This window comes from Ambystoma mexicanum, chromosome 5p (genome assembly GCF_040938575.1).
Source record: "Ambystoma mexicanum isolate Mex_15411 chromosome 5p, UKY_AmexF1_1, whole genome shotgun sequence".
Taxonomy (NCBI): domain Eukaryota; kingdom Metazoa; phylum Chordata; class Amphibia; order Caudata; family Ambystomatidae; genus Ambystoma; species Ambystoma mexicanum.
This window is the reverse complement of record NC_090930.1, coordinates 1,209,177,814-1,209,200,121: the sequence shown is the minus strand read 5'-3', so window position 1 is coordinate 1,209,200,121 and position 22,308 is coordinate 1,209,177,814.

Sequence of the window (22,308 nt, the reverse complement as noted above, 5' to 3'; positions counted from 1 at the left end):
GTATGATTTCATGAACACTTTTTCTTTTATGTAACATTGTTTCCCACATTTATTTGTATTTAGAGGTAACGATTGGCAATAGGTGTATTAGTATAGGCCCTTTTATTTTGACAAAACACCGCTAGAACTGCGTTCTATTTGATGGTCGTAGCTTGCTACCATTTTAAGATTTAGGATTACATAGGTGTTTTTCAAACTCGACGGAAATTCAATAAACACCCTTAAACTGTGGTCACTTGTCTGTCTTACTGTTGATTCTATGCCTTCCTTACAGATCAGAGAAAATTTGCAGGAGATCATATTTGGAGGCAAGTGCAGACCTATCCCTTTCCGCCTCGGGCCCAAGTAGACCTGGGCATCCACCAAAAGCTCTGCTTTCTTAGACTTGTCGTGGTTTTGCATCTGAGCCAGCATTTTGCTGCACTTGCGTCTCTTGTAGGACATTGTGATAGGTCCTGGTACCAGATGCTGGGAAGAACAATGATGGTCCATGGATCTGGCCTCAATGTGGTCAAAAAACACTCAGCAGATTATTGTCCAGAGTGTCAGACCAGGTTGGTGGCGATGGAGGGCACCACACCCCCTTTGCTGGCAACCACGGTTGTGTTGGGGACACTGGTGAGTATTTGCCTCCTTTAAAGTGGAGAACCGCCAACTGACACCAGTACATTCTCAAGGAAGCTTTACTTCACACCAAGGACCAGGCCCACAGCTAGATCAAGCGGAAGGCACACCGCCCATCCAGCCCAACATCGCCACATTAATCTTCCAGAGAATCCACCATGCCATGGCCAGTCTCCACTCTGCCGCTCAGCTGGCCATGAGCAATTCAACAGAAGCGGGGATAGGGCGCATGATTTAACCCCCCAGACCAGCGTTCCCACCATCAGGAAGGAGCACCACCAGGTGGAGAGGACAATGAGCTGCAATCCACAGGGGCACTGTGTGTACTGTAAGGTGGAGGAGCTGACATTCCCCACACAGGCCGCACCAGCAGGTGCTATCTTGGCCACTGCGATGTCGCCGCTGCATCAAAAATACCTTGTATCGGGTGATGCCGCACCCTTAAGATAAATCTGTGACTTCAGAAGCGTTTATCAAGCTCCGGTGCCATTCCAGGTAAGTAGCAGGTGGTGTGGCACGATGATGGGCCTGGTGCCACCCATGGCTCTACGGAGACCACATCGAGCAGGTCCATCGCTGTGCCTGCCTTGGCCAAGCCCCCTTGAACTTACTTTTTAATCTTCCTCTCACCACAAATGTCCACACTGTGGACCCTTACCCATCAGACCATTCTATCCATTCAACATCTGCTCCTCCACATCTACCCCTGTCCAGCTCTTCCATCTACAAACTAAATTCCAACCCAACTCTCTCTTCCTACCCTACCGAGATCAGATCCTTTTCTCCTGGTACCGTCTGCTCCTCAATATGCATGGGTGGGTTCCCCACACATGTACACACAATTTGAAAACATGTCTATACCTTACTGCATGGCTATTTTTTGGGCCCTTATCGTTAGCAAATTGGTCCAAAAACAGGGATTACTCGTTTCCCGTGAAACAAATCACACCATCTTCCTCATATTGCCCAATACATCAAATTAGAAAAATATATATTTGTATTATTATGGCTGTGTACTGACACTAGGACACAGTAAGCAAATAACCACGTATATTCGTGATTAAAGAACATGACGGTGATGTGTACAATAAAGGAATTTCAAACAAAAAAGGACAATTCCACATGCAACATAAAACATATTTTCAGAACTTTTGCTTTGTATCTAACTTCTTCAAATGCAAACTGATTCAAACAATTAGTTATTTCACCTTTTCAAAAGATAAACTCTTTGTGCAGGTCAACGTCTAACATTATTTTACAAGGGCCCATGTGAGAGCCCTTATGACAGATTAACAGTGCCAGGGAGCTGAACTGTCTTTTAATTGGACCTTTTGGGAACTTGCTATTGATTTATTTGTTGCCTTCAAGACCAGCGAATCTAGGTGAAGCCCTGCATGTAAACACACTAAATGAATTATTGGTCTTTCTAATTAGTCTTTCTTAACATAATGATAAGAGTTGAGGGGAGGTAGATGGATGGACTAACCTCTGGATGCTATATCTTCTGCGACTCGACCATGTGAGAGTACTTTGTCTTGGGATGGAGAGCCTGGAGTATTCGTAGTTTAAAAAACAAAATCTGAGGGTAACAAAGAAATATAGGCTCGGTTGATGTGCCTTTGTGAGAAGTGTGAATGTTGGTATTTTCTTGTCGAACTGCACCTCGTGCGGCAAGGCCACAGTGTGCTACTCTTATCTGTAATTTCTTGTGTGGACAGGAGCTATGCGAAGGGGCTGGCCTTCTTGTGTGGAGCCTGGCATGCTCATGGCCTGTGCGTGACTTAATGCAGGCAGGGACAGGTACTGCTGCAAACAGATAAGCATGTGTGTTTTATTAGAGAGTATTGCCATGTTAGTCTTATAAGGCTGGTCTGGAACATAGCTGTGGAGACCTTACCTAAATCGTGAGCTCAATCGTGGTTATTAGTGCCCACCACGAAGTGTGCGAGGGGAAGAAGAAAAAGCTTGTTCTGAGTTCCTGGGTTAGGATTTGCTTTTTTTGTATAATTTCTGGTTGCATTTGGCTTCTTATTGTGGCGCGTATCTGTAGTTGGAAATATATTAAAAAAGCATGCATAATACATTTCATTTATATAGTCCCTCAAATATGTGCAACTGTGAGTTGCAATTCCCATGAAATATGGCAGTCTGTGATTGTTGAGGGTCATGGCTGTGGACGATGCATTAGTTAGCATTAGTGCGCACTGCTGGTAACCAGTGTGTCACGTTCCTGCAGGTTTCTGATGTAAAATACTGTCTGGCATCCTGGGCTTGCTGTCTGGAGATCTGGCAGCTATCAATGCTCCCGACTGAGCATGTTGTTGTTTCACATGTAACATGTCGTTGCCATGGCACTAGAACGGGGGCTGGTGGTGCTCTGTCCAATGGTGGACGGCGTTGGTGAATGGATTACATGGTTACATCCCAAGCTGTGAACTAATGTGTAGTGCCTGCGTCTCGTTATCAAGATAACTCATCATGACATGGTGATTTCTATACGCTGCTTAGTCGGACGATGGACTGCTTGAGCCCTATAGAGTAACGCAAGCAGAATGTGTGTGTTGGTTTGCATCCAAAAAGCGTGATCTGATTTTATGTCAGCCGATGGTCATACTGCCCGGGTCCTGGTATAGTTTTGCAAATTGACTTGTGTCCTGATTGTCTATTTTGATGTCCACCACAACAATGTTTTGGTCAGTGTGCACCAAATGTGGTGAAGATAAAGGTGCTATTGCAACCACATGGGTCATTTTATTGTATATTTGAGGCCTGTCCGCTGTGTATTTAATTTGTGTCTCCGCCAGTCCTCTTTATGGTTCAAGGCTGTATTTGTGTTCACTGCATTTCCTGCCACCTCAAGTACACACCAACAAATTTCATCCTGTGTGGTGATTTTCAACATAGTGTGGGACTTGCAGGGCTGGCATGGTCCGTCATCTAGTCCTCCACCTGTGTTAAGTCATTCTTTTATGCACTGCCGTGTTTGTTCCACATATTTTAGCCCACAAATGCAGTAAATTACATTCACTATTTTACAGTTCGAATGATCTTTAAACTGCCATTTCCTTCCATTGATTTCAAAATCTGACATTTTCTGGTTCAATTTACACACTGGGCATGTACCGCATGGGAATTCACCCGTAATGGGTCTCAATTCCATAGTGTGGTTCTGCTGGTGGGGCTTCTGATGCAGGAATGTGTCAAATATTCTTGTAGATTTGTTTACATTTTTAGGGCCGTTAGCCAAGCCGGTTCATTCGGTAATGCGATTTGGACCAATGGCCAAAATTTGTTTTGATCATGGCCTTGATTAGCCTAGTTTCATGATTAGATGTGTGAACACATATTAATCTGTCCTGTTGTGTTTTCTTTTTGCTTTGGGGACCAGTAGGACCTCCCTGGGTGTGCACCGTCTCTTTTTCAGGCATGTTCAATGACTTGTTTCCTCCAGCCTGAAATCTGGCATCAAGCGTCTGAGCTTGTTCATAGTAGTCCTCTATCAGGGTGCAGTTACGGCATACCCTTCGGTATTGGCCATATGGTAAATTGTTTCTCACGGTGATGGGTTAAATAAGGAAGCAAAGGTTTTGCAGCCAGTGTCTTTTTTTTTTTTTTTAAACACAGTGCTTTGGAGTATGCTGTTCAGGACCTGAATGGTAAGATCAAGAAAATAGATCCGGTCCTGCGGCCATTACATGGTAAACTGAATGTTAGTTTCTGGTGTTGAGGCATGTCTCGAAGACCTCTATGGTTTCCTGTGTGCCATGCCATAGAAAGATTTCATTGTAGCACTTCCCTTTATGAATGTTTTCGTCAAATGGATTATTGGTGCTGAAGACCTACATCTTTTCAAACTGTGGCATAAATATAATTGGTAGTCTGGGCGCAAAGACCATGCCCATTGTCGTTCCTCAAGTCTGTTAGTGGTAGGTTTTATCGGACATGAAGACGTTTTCTGGTTAGTGCCAACGTGAGCATATCAATGCATACTCTGTTGATGAGGCGCCCTCACTGATGTAAACGCTCCGCTAGCCTCCAAGCCATGGTTTTCTCCTTAAACCATCAAAGCATTACTACCATTAACATGGTGCCCAATAAATCTCCAATAATCTTTTCAGCCTACTTCAAAGTAGCTACTCTTCTACCCATTCTTAAAATGGCATCTGTGGACTGAACAGTCCTGGAAACTATCAGCATGGCTCTCTTTTCTCAGATTAAGGTAAAATCCTGGTGTGTGTGCTATTTAACAGATCATCTGTTACCTGGAAGCTAGCTGCAATCTGGATTTTTCAGAAGTCATTCCATAGAAATAAATTTGTATCCTTCTCATCCCTTCCACAGTCTCCACCCTCAACCAATTTACTACTTCTGAGTCCTCGCTAACCTTGGAATGCAAGATACAGTGCTAGCCAGGATTGGCTCTCCTCGGAACGCTCCTCCATTGCCTAGAATATGCAACCCTCTGATCTCACACATCTGCTGGTGCGAGTACCCAGAACTCTGTCCTTGGACCACTTCTCTACCCTCTTCACTCAGCAAATCTAACTCCTCCTTTGTCTTACATCACCTCTTTCGTGATGTCACTCAAATCATCTTCTCTTTTCTGGCTGTCACCTCTGAGCTATCCGTGACAATCTCATACTGTCCCTCAGCTGTCAGTTACTGCATAGAGCTGTGTTGCTTGTGGCCAACTTTTCCAAAACTAAAGTGCTCGATCCCACGAACCAGAATACTCAACCCCTTGTTCACTTGCTTTAATCTTTGCCCCTCCACTTCCTCAACCCCTGCATCGAGTCTCCTAACTTCTGGTGTTCTAAAAGTAATCTGAAGCGCCAGCATTTCATCACTGAGGCTGCCAGCACTCACTGCAAGTAGGAAGTTTTAACACAAGAGGAAACCAACCGCCTCCTTACCGTTCCACTAAAACGCTGATTGCCACTCTGGTACTCTGCCATCTTGACAGCTGCTTGCACCTCTGTTTGGGCCTCCCACTCTAGTCCTTTACTAAACAATATTCTCAACTTTGCCACTTGCACTATATATGCCGTGTTCATTAACCACCTCTCCCCACCACCTGCATGCAAATTGGCTCTGTTCTCTTCCGGTCCCTATGCACATTACTGCAGCTTGGCTTTGAATCATTTCTGCCGATGGGCTCTGAATCTATTCCTGGACGGTACCCAGTCAATATAACTAAAAAATTACAGAGTGGTACATTTCAAAATGGACCATAACACCGAAAAACACTGCAAACAATTAAATAAATAAAGGGTAGTGGGGTAAAGGGGTTAAAATTGGTCGGGATGGGGTTAGGGGGGCATTATATGGGTTAAAAAATGGGCTTTGGCGGAAACTCCCCCCCCCCCCCCCCCCAAACCCCCAATTAAAAAAAACAACATCCGTGTTGTTTGGTATTTTGTCTGTGATGAAATGTACCACTCTGTAATTGTGGTCAGTAAAATCACAAATCACCTTGCTGGACTTGCCCACCTGGGAGATTGTATTTCCTCACAGTTCTGTTCCAACACTATCTCAATCTCTGTGCCTCATTCACCCATAACCTCACTTCCACTCCGCTTTCTTCAGCCCAACCACTGCAACTTCCCAAACATTACTGTTAAAAGCACTTAAAACATTCATGCATTCAGGTCCGCCCTAAAGCTAATGCACCTTACAGGGGGTCCCCACAGTACCACTGGCAGATTTGTGCCCCACACAGGAAGCCCCCAACCAAACTATCGCTATATGCATGCTTTGCCTCCCTGTAGATGCGCTTCTTGTCTCTGTCCCCAGTAAATATCCTCCTGCCCTACACCTATCCCCACCTGGTACATTCTCCATTATTCATAATTCTATTGTAAAGAATCCACATGTGGGATTGCCTTGACTATTTGCATCTCTACATGTTTTTTTTTTAAACATCATATCATTAACATGTTGAAATAAAGTTTAAAAAACATTGATGGGATTCCAAGATGGCGGCCGGCAGAGGAGGACGTGCGTAGGTGTCTCTCCCTGCCGGGCCGCACAAACAAGCACTGCAACAAAGCGATTCCAAACTAACCCCCACCTCTACGCAGCACCATTCAGCAACGAGAGAATCCATAGAATGTCTAGCGGACAAAGAGACGCGCAACTACTGGGGGCCATAATACAGATCTGAGACGGAGATGATCCATACGGCGGGTTGGGAAGAAGCACCACAACAATCAACAGAACCACCCAGGAGGGAACAGCTTGGGCTTCTGCCCTCTCGGACCACTAAACAGAATGACAAAACAACCTCTGATCAGCTTGGGAGAGCCCCTCAAGACACCCCAGATAGGAGAGAACTAACGTCGTGACCTGATATGGGACCGGGACGGCTGGGACACACCCCCCCCCCGGGGCAATCCGGGAAGAGAAGCTGCAACGGGCAAGCAGACCAGACCTCTGAGGGACAGGAGGTGCCGGATCATGCCTCACCCAGTGTCGCAAGGACAAGAATACCTCCACCCCAACGTAAGAGTGCAACGAAGCCAGGTAAGGCCACACACGGCCCTGACCCCATGCACCCACCCGGCCCCCCCAGGACACTAATAACCCGCCAGCACACAAAGTAACAGGGGGGACAAAGAGCAATACTTGGAAAACCCAGGGCATTAACTGCACAACAGGCGAGCACGGCAACAACATCAAAGAAGAGCTGAGGCTGCCGCATAAGTAACTGAACACAAAGCGCGCCGGAGACCAGCATCCAACAAGATACGGCTGCCTCCATTACCATAACGGAGCCCCGCCAGATGACCTACTTGACTTCCAACACTCCAGGCAACTAGAGAATCCCATCCGGTGCTGTCGCACGGAGAAAAAGCAACAAAAGCAACAAAGGGACAACGGGAACAGCAGACCTCGTCTGCCACCCACCAAAAGGCCCCAAGCTGAGACACGCATTTGCAGTAAGTGTGAAAGAGCAGCAAGCAAGCTACGCTGCTGCATAGAAACTGCTTCCCCTTACTAAATAAGGGTCAAATCTGTGATTGCTGGAGCAAACAAAAAGACAATTGCCACCACCAAGAAGGGGGGGAAAATCCCACACCAACAAACATAGGCACTACGGAACACCTGTTCGACCACAGACACCCCCCCCCCCTCCCTGCAACATACAAGCAATAAGCCTCCACCCCAAGCGGGGGAAGAAGACACTGGGGGGAAGCGGGAAGATTTAGCCCTACATACGACCTTTGGGGAAAGCCCCAAAGAAGAGAAAAACACAAGGGACCTCCCCCATACATAACTCGCCAAGTAGAAACGGGAAAGAAGACACTAACCAACCATACACCACTGCCTAACCTGTAGAAACGCGTGGTGGGGCCTACCTGGCTAAAAGAGCAGGCGCGCACTGGGAAACCACAACCAGATGGACATCACAGGAAGGGTGAATTAAGAAGCACCCCAACAACAAACTGAAAGCCATGACCCTAGCACAATCACGTCCCCCCAACCCTCAAGGCATTTGCTCAAAAAGCCTAAAACAGCTTTGGAAATCCGATGACACAGCGTCAACAGCAAGAGAGGGGGACCACAGTCGTGAAATTCCCACCCAAGAACGATGGAAAATGGGGGAGAACACCATGACCAAAGAGGACATGCAAAATTGTTTTAAAGACTTCCAGAACCAATTTCTACTCTCCTTCCAGGAGCAATTTAAAACATTAAAAGCGGACATGAAACAATCCTTACAGGAGGGTAAAGGTGGACATTCATTGCGAAACTAGAAGAAAGAACAGAGACACTGGAAAAAGTGGTGCAACAATTAGAAGAAGATACACAAAAATCAGACTAGGTGCTAGAGCATATATGCCCCCCTCTCAAGTCCAGGTCAACAGGCTGCATTGAGTAGGCCCGAGAAGATTCTCCGAGCCAGGGGCATGGCCAATGGACGTTCTACTCGCATTAACATCATAGACCCAAAAATAGCAAATCTTGCGCAAAGCAAGAACAGTGAGGCCACTGAGAGTAAATGGACTGGAGGTACAACTGTACCAGGACCTTGCACAATCTACCATCCAAAAAAGACAAAGAATGGGGCCCATAGTCCAGCATTTAATGACCAACCAAGTGAGATACAAATGGACATTCCTGTACAACAAATGGATACAAGCTGGATGCTGCAAGATCGGCAACGTAAACAGGGGGCAATCTATGTCATATCAAGAATGCGAGCAGACATTGGGGATAACGATCAAGGCGAAATTTCAGTATACCCAACTTAAGCACTGGATTACCACCCCCCACAATAAAGAAGCAACCACAAGACAACTAACATCATTTGAGAATTTCATAACAGACACAGACTCTAAAAAGATTGTCTCCAATCTCTACAAACTCTTGCACGATCAAGGGGAAGAAATACAATTGAACTACATGAAACAATGGAAAAGAACACTGGGGGAACCCATCACAAGACAACAATGGCGACACGTATGGTGCATAATTCCCAAGTTAACGCACTGAATACAAGTGAGAAAAATGTGGCGTGAGAAAAATGTGGCAGAAAGTAATTCTGCAATAGCATTACACCCCGGAAAGACTTCACACAATGTATCCGGCCACCAATGACAAATGCTGGAAAGGATGTCCCACGAAAGGAGACTGGAAGCATATTTGCTGGAGTTGCCCGAGCATTCAGAGGTTCTGGGGGGGAGAAGTGAAATTGCGAGTGAATAAAACAATACAGAGGCCAGATAAAATACAGGACAAAGTATGGTTGGCAGGAATGTGGGAACCAGGACAGAAGACCCACATGAAACCACAACAGAGGGGAGTGATGATCCTTTTAATAGCGGCGTGGCTAACAATAGCCCAGCATTGGAAACAAAAATTCCCGCCCACAACCTTTCATTGGCTGCAAACGGTATGGACATTTATCTCACTTGAATGGATGACCCATAGACTCCAAGGGACCACCTGAAGCTTTTTGGAAAGACTGGGGACACATCATTACCTACCTACAAAGCGACCATATGTTCCAGTGGTGTCCACACAATATCCGAATTCTGGACATCATGTAACTCTCACCATACCGAACTAAAGAACCATTCCACACCACCAAGGTGTGTCATGTCAGCAAAATATTTGCAGCACTGGAGCAGGCCTTTTAAAAAGCACTGCAGCCAATTGTTCGCTAAAAAGTGTAAACACGTTTTTGACTGCCAAATCTTATACAAAGGTGGCAGTCTACAAATTGGAGGGAACATTCATGACTACCACAGGAAGGTGCTCTCCAAAGGATTTCACTGGCATCTATTGAATCCAAAATGTAAATCCCTGTGAAACTAAACCAACAGTTTTCAAAAACTGTACCTCACCCAGGCCTGGTGATAGCTTTTATAAAAATAAATATCAAGCCATAATCTGCTTTTCATATGGTGGCCTATAGAAAGCTTCAGTTATGCTGGCCAAATCAATTTGATATCACTTTATTAGCAGCAAATGTTCTGTACTAATTCAACTGTCAGGTTATGGATTTGCCTGTCTGGGACTGGATTGGGCCCAAAACAAGCCATTTAGGCCGAGCCCAGGAAACGACCATTTGCTCTTTCTGGGAAGGTCTAGAGAACAGAAAATCGCCCCAGATGGTTAGCTGGGAACCATTGCTTCAAATCTGAGCCCTGCCAGTAAAATGGACAGCTCTCACCAGGGTGTTAATTACTGGAGTTTCCATGATGTAGAGTAGACCAGGAGAAGGGGCGGGTGAGAGTGGCACAGGACATAGTATACCAGCAAGATGGGGAATTCCTGTGCCTCCTTTACGCTTCCTTCAAGCAAAGCACTCGGGCATATCACTAGGCAGGTCTCTGCATACAACTGCCTTGATTGGGTCTCTTACAGAAGGGTAGAATGGAACCAATCAGCTGGTGCATGCAGATTGGCTGTTTAAGGGGCTGGGCACACCCTTTAGTTAAATCATCTTCGGATATCGGAACAAGGATTTTGCTGCCTGAAGTCTGGTGTCATAGAAGTGAAGATGAAGAAATCCAGGGAAGAAACAAGACCTCTCCCTTACCCATCTCACAGAATGGTTTGGGGGTAAACAGCTGTTTGGAAATTTGCCTTCTCAAATGTTTATCCCCAGTACTCTGCCTATTGGAGGTGGAACAATTGCAAATGTTCTCTGGCAACCTTCTAGCAGAATTGATTTGGCGACAAGATATCACAGGGAGACCTGTCATGCCTATTGTGTTGCTCGCGGTAGCACTGGACCAGTTACATTATCCAGCACACACCACGAGAGAGTGTCTTGCAGCAACCTTTTCAGACGATTGGTTCATCTGAAATTTACAGGCGTATGTGGCCAATTTCATTGTCAATTTTATAGTGTGCCAAATGTTTACTGCCGTTCATACATTAAAATGGTGAGAGGAGCAATACCCTGTCATACTGGACCATTTTGGCATTTGCATATCGATTATGTGTACATGTTCCAAAATTGTAATATCTACCAACATATGATCATGGGTAGTCTGTCCTTTTTCCCGATGGGTAAAAGCAGGACAATGTGCATATCCAGACAGCATATAAGCTGCAAAATTCCTCTGTACAAGAGGTATTTCCTAGCTGGGGAGTATGCAAAGTGATACATTCTGAGAATGGACCCCATTATGTAAACAACGTGTTTGAGCTGATTATATCTCTATAGGGGATAAGATACACATTTTCATCTGCTTATCCTCCCCAGGCAAATGGGATATGCAAGCGTCTAACTGGCCTCTTGAAGGAACCCATTGCAAAAATAAGAGACGTTGCAAAAAAATTGGTTGCATTGCATACCCTTGGCACTTTTTGCCTTATCAGCCAAGCTCTGACCATCAGCAGACACCCCGCGGGCTGGTGACAGGATGTAGAAGGAATAACCCAATTGCTCTTCCCACACATGTTCTAACGGATGCTAAGAATTCAGCAACTGTGCTTGGTAATGAGATGCATGAATATTTGATGGCTATGACTAAATATCTGAAATGTATCTCCCGACAGGTACAGACAAGTCAGGGGTGCTCAGCAAGGATCACTGAAGATTTAAATTGACATTTTGACCTAGTTAGTTTACTATAACCTCCCTGTTATACCCAAGAGATTAGGTTCTTTGTTGGAATTTTACTAGAAAATGGCACAGGCCAATATTTGAAGGACCATATACAGTAGACGCAGCAACGTATTATATTCCAAATAAATGTCCACACAACTGAATGGGTTGATGAAGCTTTATTCAGGAACTTGTTTAAGGCTGCAGCTCTCTCCCTTTGGCCAACACTTCAACACATTAAGTTCCTACAATAACATTCTAATGTCTCTACATTGTAATTGTTACCAAGGGAAGTGCCCTATGCAGAATGGTATGAGATCACAGAAGCACTGGTAACTTGAACTATGTACAGTGAAGGCTATTTATAATAAAATTTCGAGGGGTTTGGGTCCTCCGACGTATTCCATATCTATGACAGTAATCACCACAGCTGTGCTGCTTTGGAAAATCTTTCGGCGTCTGCGTCCTGCGTCAATGACGTCGATACGCCGTCCTCGAGAACCTCCTCCGGTGGCCGACGTCACCAGATGTTATAAGTAGGACGCACAACGCCTGTAGCCTCAGTTCCGTTTTTTCCACTAACGTGTTCGCTTCGGAGATCTCGGCGCGCCTCGACTCTTTGGAGTTTCTGTTCTTTCGGTTCTTCGAACCGGTTAGTTTGTGAAGTATTGTACGGGATGTCTTCCTCTTCTTCCACCCTGCGTCCGGGCTTCAAGAAGTGTGGGGACTGCGGGTCCAAGATGTCGGTGACGGACTCGCACGACGCCTGCCTCTGGTGCCTCGGGGAGGCCCACAACACGGATGATTGTGTCGACTGCCAGTCGCTTATGTCCAAGGCCTTGCGGGAATGTAAGAAGAAGCTGTCAGTCGGTAAGGTGTCCAAGCCCCGGAAGGCGAGGTCCACTGGGCTTTCGACAGACGATTCGAGGTGCGACTCTCTGCATCGTAGTCGTAAGTCTAAGGGGTCTCGGTCCCGGAGTGGGTCCTGCCACTCCTCTGCCTCTTCGAGGCACTCCCAGAAGCGCTGTCATCGGTCGCCTTCCTCGTCCGAGGACTCCGCCCGTCAGCGGGTTTCTTATCCCACCAAGCGTTCTTCTCCGGAGGAATGGGCTTCCTTCAGGAAAAAAATGTTGGCGATTCTTGAATCGCAGGGCTCCGGTCCGTCCGCGCCTCTGAGAGGGGTCGGTCGTGACCGTACTGGAGACACCGCTCGCACGCCTTCGGGCTCGGGTGGTCGGCACGATTCGCGGGAGAGGTCCCGCTCAGACAAGGGGAATCGTTCCAGTCATGCCCGTTCCAGGTCCCGGTCCTCGATGCGCTCAAGCCCGTGTGCACCTGTGAAGTCTTCGAAGAAGATGTCGATGCCGGTGGCACGGAGCTCATCGACCGACTCTCTCGAGGCTCTGCCTCTGAGGAAGTCATCAACGCCATTGGCGCCCAGGCTGTCGAAGGACACGCTCGGGGCTCCACCCTCGAGGCCTGTGTCGAAGCTGTTGATGTTGTCGGTGCCGCGCTCGACGTCGATGCCGTTTCACTAGACACCCTCGACGCCTTTCGAGGCTGTGGTGTCGGAGGTACCCTGTGGCACGGGGGAACCCCCTAGAAAGGCCCTGGCCAAGGCAAAACATGTCTTTCTCCTGTATTCTTTGACCCCTTTCCAGCCTATGGAGTATATTTCCGAGGTGGAAGAGGGTTCTGAAGATGGGTTGGTTCCGGACACGGTGCCAGATGAAATTCTTTCTGGTCATTCTTTCTGGTCTGGACTTGCGTCAGTCACTGCATGACGCCAGTGGTCTGGACACCTCTCCGGAGGTGGAGTTCTGTAGGCCTGAGCCTGGCACCCATGCCAAGTCATCTTACCGGCACCTTATGTCGAGGGTCACGGACTACTTGGGGTGGTCGGCGCCCCCAGTTGATTTTGTACAGGATGACCTGACGGATCCTCGACCAAGGTCCACCCACTGACCCAGTACTGCCATTCCATATGGCTCTGTAAAGAAGGGTGGCAGCGGCTTGGACTGCTCCGGAGAGTCTCCCGGCAGTGGGCAACTCTTTGCCGCGAAAATACCGCCCAGCCAGTGGTGACCCCTGCTACATGACCACGCACCCAACTCCGGAGAGTTTGGTGGTGCAGGCGGCTACGGCCCCAGCAAAGCAAGCGTTGTATCCTACCATCCCTCCTGATAGGGACAACAAGCGTTTTGATGGCTGGGCGAAGAAAGTGTTTTCTTCAGGGGGTATGGCTCTTCAGGCGGCCAACTCCGTATGTGCCTTGTCACGTTTCACGCACACTCTGTGGAACTGTATTTCATTAGCGGCTGAACATATTCCCGAAGGGGACGAACAGGATGATTTTCTTGCTATTATTCAGGATGGCAAGGATGCCATGTGTGAGTCCGAGTCGGGTTTGGACATGGCAGACTGTGTCAGTCGGTCATTGCGGCGAGCAACGTGATACGCAAGTTTGCGTGGTTGCGGAAGTCGGGGTTTGCTCCTGATGTGCAAGCCAGGCTCCTCAACATGCCCTTTGATGGTGAAAATCTTTTTGGCAGCAAGGCTGACGAGAGCCTTGAGAGGTTGCAGACCTCCAAAGCTGCAGCAAAGTCGTTGGGCGATGCAGTCCGCCAACCTCCACCTTTTCATCCTAGGGGACAGCAGTGGAGGGGAGATTCCTTTCGTTATTACTCATCCTTTAGTAAAGCGAGAGGAGCTGCAAGTCAAAGGGGCAACCGTAGGAGTGCAAGAGGTGGAAAACAAGGTACTCGAGGTGCCAAGGCCGCGCGAGCAGTTGCCTCTTTGCCCTCAGGCAACGCAGCAGCCGCTTCTGCTCAGTCATGAGGCCCATGCTTCGCCGGTTGGGGGAAGGCTGGCGCAGCATCTTGTAGAATGGCGTGCCATTACTTCAGATGTGTGGGTTCTGGTGATCATAGCCCACGGCTACTGTCTTTCTTTCCGGCAGAGGCCTCACGACAATCCACCAGGGAATCTCTATTTGAAGAGTCCGGATCCGCTCCTTGCGCAAGAAATTAAATCCCTGCTGGAGAAAGGCGCCATAGAACTGGTGCCTGTAGCGGAGAGGAACAAGGGATGGTATTCCCCTTATTTTTTGATTTCGAAGAAAGACAGGGGATTGAGACCCATCATGGACTTGCACGGTTTGAACAAACTCCTCAGGAAGAAAAAGTTCAAGATGGTTACTCTCCAAGTCCTCCAGGCCCTTCAACTTCAAGACTAGTTGGTGTCTCTCTACCTCAAGGACGCTTATTTTCATGTGCCGATCCACCCAAGCACAAGAAGTACCTGAGATTCGCGGTTGGCGACTCGCATTTTCAGTTTCGGGTCCTGCCGTTCGGATTGACCTCCGCCCCAAGGGTTTTTACCAAGCTCATGGTGGTGGTGGCAGCGTATCTCAGGAAAGGGGGGATTCACGTCTACCTCTACCTGGACGATTGGTTGATCAGGGCGCGCTCTCCCGAGCAAGTACTGGATCATTTGTCCGTCACCTGCCACTCCCTTTACAGGCTGGGCTTCTCCCTCAATTTAAAGAAGTCCCACTTGACGCCAACTCAGCAGCTCCAGTAGATCGGAGCAGTGCTCATCCTGCATTCTTCTGGTGCCAGAGGCCAGGTTGCGGATGAGATCTTTGCAATGGGCACTCAAGCTCCAGTGGTCTGTCCTCCGGCAGGATGTCGGACCCTGTTCAGGTGCCGTCCTCGGTTGCCCAGGACCTTCTGTGGTGGGCCGTCGAAGGCAATCTGATGAAGGGGGGCTCCTTTTTGGCTACCCTGGCCAGAGGTGATGATCGTGACGGACGCATCCCTCACGGTCGTTGGTCTCCGTCGGAGTCCAGACTCCATATCAACCTGTTGGAGATGAGAGAATGTCCTGATTCTGACGGACAACACTGTGGCCATGCACTACCTCAACAAAAGGGGAGGGGGGTGGAGGTGGGCGTGGCCAGCGAGCGTGCAATGGAGACGTGATTCTTCGGCGCTCCCATGGCCGCCTGAAATATCCTGCAATATCCTGTGATATGGGAAGCGAAAACGCTTAAAAACGACATCCCCGGCCGGTGGAACCTCGGGGATGTCGGTGGAAGGAGCCAAATCCGTGAAGGAGAATGCAAATTGTCTGCGTTGGAAAACTGGCGGAAAACTCTGCCCGGGCCCAATCAAGATGGCCGCTATCAAGATGCGCTGAACCGCAGTGGGGACGAGTGGAGGCGGATAGCGACCCTCGACAGCCAGATCTCCACTGGGAGTAGCGCGACGTTGCCTGCAGATAAAGGAACAGCTCGGGACTCCTCCAGTGGGTGAGGCACTGACCCAAAGGAAGCTTGGAAATGGGCGGAAACCCACATCGGTAGCGACTGGACCAGACAGACCCAACACTGTAGTGGCAGATCAAGACCCTGACAGCAGAGAGAAAGACCAGCCCAGAAACTTATACCGGAGATCCCAATTGAGCCAGACGGAGACCCCTAGCATGGCCTAAAACTGGAAATACCGGCCAGATGCGGGAGCAAACCTAACCACTAATGGACTCAAGAACCAACCCTTCTCCTGGCAACCACCTGTGATGCAACACTCCTCCTGAGGCGACCGTAGCAGTGTGTTGCCTTCACCCCTGTATAAGGAGCCATATGCGGTTGCCATTAACACACCATGCCATCGGTGGACGCCACATCCCCGACTTGAGACACCGAACCCACAGAGGAGTAGTAAGTCAGTTGGAAAGGGAGGAACAGTTCATATTAGTTAGTCTGGCGATATAGTTTTAAACGCCAGTAGAGTTTGGGCGACAGATACTTCATGTTGGGGAGGATTATGGGGAAGGGGGGTGTTTCATGTCAGTTATTTTTCTGGGAGGTCACACCATGTCAATGTCTATCAAGTCGCCGCCAAACATACCGTGCTCGCTGCCCACGCCCACACTAAGCACAAACGCTATGTCCCCACGGCCAAATCTACCACGCACCCATCAGGCACACCATCCCAGATCCCTAAACAGCAATGGCCGCACAGCAACATGTAGATTCCACTAATGGGAATACACAAGCCCCAATGATACCCAACGAACGTCACAGGTCCCTTAAAATCGTTACCTGGAATGTGAATGGCATGGGCACAAGTATAAAACAACAGCTGATCATGCAATTCCTTAGTAGACGCTCTCCTGACATAGCCCTCCTAACCGAGACCCACTTAGCAGGCTCCACATACCAATTCTTCTGCTGAACTATCGACTAGCTTACCATGCGGGGTACACAATGGGTTCCCGGGGCGTCCTGATCCTCTTACATAAGCGACTCCCTTTTGAACTATCTGCGACAGATACTTCATGTTGGGGAGGAGTATGGGGGGGAAGGGGAAGTGTTTCATGTCAGTTATTTTTCTGGGAGGTCACACCATGTCAATGTCTATCAAGTCGCCGCCAAACATACCATGCTCGCTGCCCACACTAAGCGCGAACACTGTGTCCCCACGGCCAAATCTACCACGCACCCATCAGGCAAACCAGCCCAGATCTTTAAACAGCAATGACCGCACAGCAACATGTAGATTCCACTAATGGGAATACACCAGCCCCAATGATACCCAACGAACGTCACAGGTCCCTTAAAATCCTTACCTGGAATGTGAATGGCATGGGCACAAGTATAAAACAGCGGCTGATCATGCAATTCCTTAATAGACGCTCTCCTGACATAGCCCTCCTAACCGAGACCCACTTAGCAGGCTCCACGTACCAATTCTTCCGCAGAACTATCGACTAGCTTACCACGCGGGGTACACAATGGGTTCCCGGGGCGTCCTGATCCTCTTACAGAAGTGACTCCCTTTTGAACTATCTGCTGTGGCGCAGGACCCTGTGGCCATTTTGTGATGCTCCGGGGTAGACTCTGGGGGGAGACAGTGGCCATTTTAGCGATATATTCCCCACCAGGGTTGGGAGAGAGTCTCCTGAGGGAGGCGACGGCCCTGATGGCGCAACAACAATCGGACGTATGGATCTTGGGATCACATTAGACCGGTCCCACATCCGTAATCGGAACCCAAACCGGCCCACGAGGCTGGCGACCTTTGCGTCGGCGCTTGGTTTGAGTGATGTGTGGAGAGAACTCCATCCTACAGAACGAGGATTCTCCTTTCACTCTGGGGCCCACACATCCTTATCCAGACTAGATTACTTCTTCCTCCCAACCCCGAAGCATATAGGGTAAGAACGGCTGAGTTCCTTCCCCGTGGCATATCAGATCACTCTCCTTTGGAGGTGACGCTCCGTACGGAACGTCCCTTGCCACCTAAAACATGGCGGCTAAATAATTACTACCTGGGCCTCCCCGAATTTGTGGAACACATTACGGAAAAATCTAACGAATACTTTGAATTTAACACGGGCTCAGTAGAGGACCCAGTGACACTATGGGAGGCACATAAGGCAGTACGTAGAGGGGAAATGACGGCCTGGACGTGCAATAAAAGGATAGAACACCATAGGAAAGTGACGGAGGCTGAGGATGCGGTTGAGAAATGGGAAATCAGATACATCTCCATCACTACCCCTGAAACACATCGCTCCCTCTTGAAAGCGAGAGCTGCCCTCCATAACACTGCGTTAGACAACGCAAGACAGGCGCAGAGGGAGTCAAAGACCAGAATTTATGAGCAGGGCGACAAGGCGGGCAAACTATTGGCGTGGCTGGAACGACGTGAGGAAGGGCACAGACACGTCAGACAGGTTACTGACAGCCAAAATAAGCTTGCCCAAACAGACCCAGAGATAGCAGAGGCATTCGCCATCTTCTATGCTGCGCTCTATGCTGCCCCAACTGCCCCTATAGACTCATCCCTCTTAGATGAGATTGTACTCACGCACTTGTTGGAAGTGCCGAGACCTGGAAGAAGCTGGGCAGCAACAAGATGGCCGCCCCCCCTCCGCGACCTGGTCATAACAGGGAACAGGGCACCCTTCCACTAGACCTACGTACGGCCAAAATTGTGGTCATTCCCAAGCAAGGTAAACCTCCCGACCAGTGCACATCGTATAGGCCGATATCACTTATCAATAGCAAAGCCAAAATCCTGGCTAAAGTGTTGGCCAATAGGCTTCAACCGGTCATATCCTCACTGGTTCATCAAGATCAATGCGGCTTCATGCCGCAAAGATCGACTAGAATGAACTTACGTCGCTTACATCTGCTATTGGAAAGAGCCCCAACTCTCAATACACCGCTTGTGCTACTCTCAATTGATTTCGAGAAAGCATTTGATTCAGTGATATGGGCAAGTCTCTGGGCAATAATGAGAAGCATGGGCATCGGCAAAGCCTTTCTTAGCTGGGTCCAACTTTTATACGAAGCCCCATTAGCCGCAGTTAGAGTGAACGGCTGGACCTCCGGGACCTTCCCGCTGGGCAGAGGCACCCGACAGGGCTGTCCTCTGTCCCCACTCCTTTTCGCACTAGCGATAGAACTACTGGCCCAATGGCTCCGACAGGTCACCAAATGGTCCGGATTCCACTGGCCAGAAGGGTGAGAGGACAAGCTCTCCCTTTACGCAGACGACCTATTACTTTATCTAAGCCACCCAGTCCATGCATGTCCAATCATAACCCAAATGCTAAAGACCTATGGGGACTTCAGTGGCCTCAGAGTGAACTGGGGAAAGCCGATCCTCTTCCCAGTAAGAGGTGACAACCTAGCAATTCCTCGGGACACACCGTACTGAGTAGAGGGGGAGGGCTTCCGCTACCTGGACATATGGGTCTCGGGGGCTCTATCGGACTATGTGCTTCACAACCTGCACCCACTAATTGACCGCTTTGCCGGGGATGTGCAACACTGGATGCTCCTACCCCTTACGCTTATGGGCAGAGCGGCCCTCTTTAAGATGATGGCACTTCCACGTTTCCTTTACATACTGCAAAACGCCCCACTAGCTATACCAAATCGGAATTCGTCCGACTGGAGCGTCTCCTTAGGAAGCTGTTATGGAAGGGAGGGCAGCCCTGAATTTCGCTGACCACGTTGCAACGATCTATCTGGGAGGGGGGGGTATAGGAGTCCCACACCTTAGGTTCTACTACTGGGCCAGCCAATTAAATGTGGTCAATGACCTCCTCCATGGGAATTGCGAACTTCCACATATTAGAGCGGAACTACCCATTGTTCAGGACACCCCACCACTCGAAACATTATACTAGAGTCTATCCAGGCCCCCAGCACAAACGATGTCGACTCACATTGCGATCATCTGGAGGCAGGCTCACATGCACATGAGCTGGGGGAACAAGATCACCACGGTACAACCGCTGTGGAATACATGTTGTCGATGGTACGGAAACTGAACGCTTGGACCCGGTGGGTGAGGGCGGGGATAACCACGATAGGAGATATCGTTACTGATGGCTCCATCCTCTCCTTTAAAACACTCCAGCAGAAGTTTGGAATCCCAGCAGCAGAACACTACCATTATACCCAACTAACGCACGCCCTCAATGGTTATAGGCAAGCACTTACCGATGGACCAGATTGCACACCCCTGGAATGCAACCTACTCTCACAACACATCCCCACCAAGGTAACAACTATCCTATACAAGGCCATTAATGCATTCGCTACCCCGGAAATGGTCAGCCTTAAAGCCAGATGGGAACGGGATGTTGGGGCCATTGAACCTGAGGACTGGATCCGGGTTCTCATGCACCCACGCGAAATTGCAATAGACTTCAGAATAAGACTGATTCAGCTCAAGATACTCCATAGGGTATACTACCCCCGAGTGGCCCTTTTTGGTTGGGGAAGGGCAACGGATCCCAACTGCTTGAGATGCCGGGGTAGGAAGGCACATTCATCCATCTCCTCTGGGAATGCCCCAAAATCAGGACCTTCTGGACACAATGCTCTCAAATATTAGGAAGGACACTGGGTCGCACAATAGCATTACAGCCTGCGATAATGTTACTGGGGGCCCCAGATGAGAACATCGCAAACAAATGGGAGGGTATTTTTCTCTCCATAGCAATGGGCCTAATAAAGCGTGACATAGCGCAGAAATGGGGAGCCCCTGAGTGCCCAACAGTGGCTCAATGGTCAAATGAAATGGACATCTGCGCGGCGAAAGAATACAGAATATACACAGCACGGGGGTGCCCAGCAAAGGCCATGAAAATTTGGGGAAAATGGGAAGCACGTGTGACCTGAAGACTGCCAGCATTGGGGGAGGAAGAAGGAAAAGGGGGGGTGGAAGAAGGCGCAGGAGCGCAACACGCAACTCGGCAAGTAGCACGGTACTGGAAAGTGATGCAGAGTGGCAAGACACGAGCAGATTGATGGACCCAACCCGGTGACCAGGGGATGGAGGGTGGGAGGGAAATGTTGGTATGTTGTATGTATGTTTTAAAATAACCAATAAAATATGTTATTAAAAAAAAGGGGTGGCAGGGTCACTTCCTCTGTGCAGGGAGGCGATGCAGCTTTGGTTCTGGGCCATCCAGCAGGAAATTACGATCTTGGCAGTTCATCTCGCTGGAGACGAAAAAAGGAGACGGTGGACGCTCTGAGCAGGCACAGCACGATCTCTCATGAGTGGGAGACGGCTCAGGAGATTCTACTGGAGATCTTCGCCCTTTGGGGGACCCCTCAAGTGGATCTCTTCGCCTCCAGTGTCAACCAGAAGTGCGAAAGGCTCTGCTCGTGGGAATTTCCTCCAAACGGAGCTTTAGGGGACGCGTTTGTGGTGTACTGGTCCTTCCCGCTGCTGTACGCATTTGCTCCCGTCCCCGTCATTCCGCAGGTGCTTGAGGAGGTTAAGGAGGTTCGGTTCCCGGATGATCCTCATTGCTCTGGCATGGGCCTGGAGGACGTGGTACCCGGACCTTCTGGACTTGGCCATATGTCCTCCACGTCGTCTTCCCTACGGAGACGATCTGCTCTCACGGGAGGGGGGTCAGGTTCTCCATCCAGAGGTCAGATCCCTCAACCTTCACGCTTGGCTTCTGAAAGGTTGAGGTATAAGGATTGGGACCTCCCTGAAGATGTGATGGAGGTGTTGCTTTCGGCCAGACGGCCAGCAACAAAGTCCCTGTACCGTTGCCCTTGTAGGAAGTTATGCGACTGGTGCAGGGTTCAGAATGTGGATCCTTTTTCATGTGACATTCCTGTCGTTCTGTCTTTTTTGCTTTCTTTGGCCCACAAGCGCCTACAAGTGGGTACCATTAAAGGTTACCTGGCGGCGCTGTCTATATTTAATCGCTTGTCTGAGGACTGTTCTTATTTTTAAATCCCTTTGATTTCTCAGTTTCGGAAAGGGCTCATTAATGTGTTCCTTCGTCACCTTTCCAGGTGCCCGGTTGGGATCTGAACCTTGTTCTCAAGTTTGTAAAGGGGGCTCCCTTTGAGCCTTTGCATTCTTGTCCTTTGAGACTGTTAACACTCAAAACTGTGTTTTTAGTTGCGGCCACTTCCGCTCGCCGAGTGAGTGAGTTACAGGCACTTTCAGTTAAGCCACCCTTCACTGTGTTTCATAAGGACAGGGTTGTCCTTAGAGTTCGTCCTTCCTTTCTTCCGAAGGTTGTGTCGGAATTTCATTTAAGCCAGAAGGTTATTCTTCCAGCAT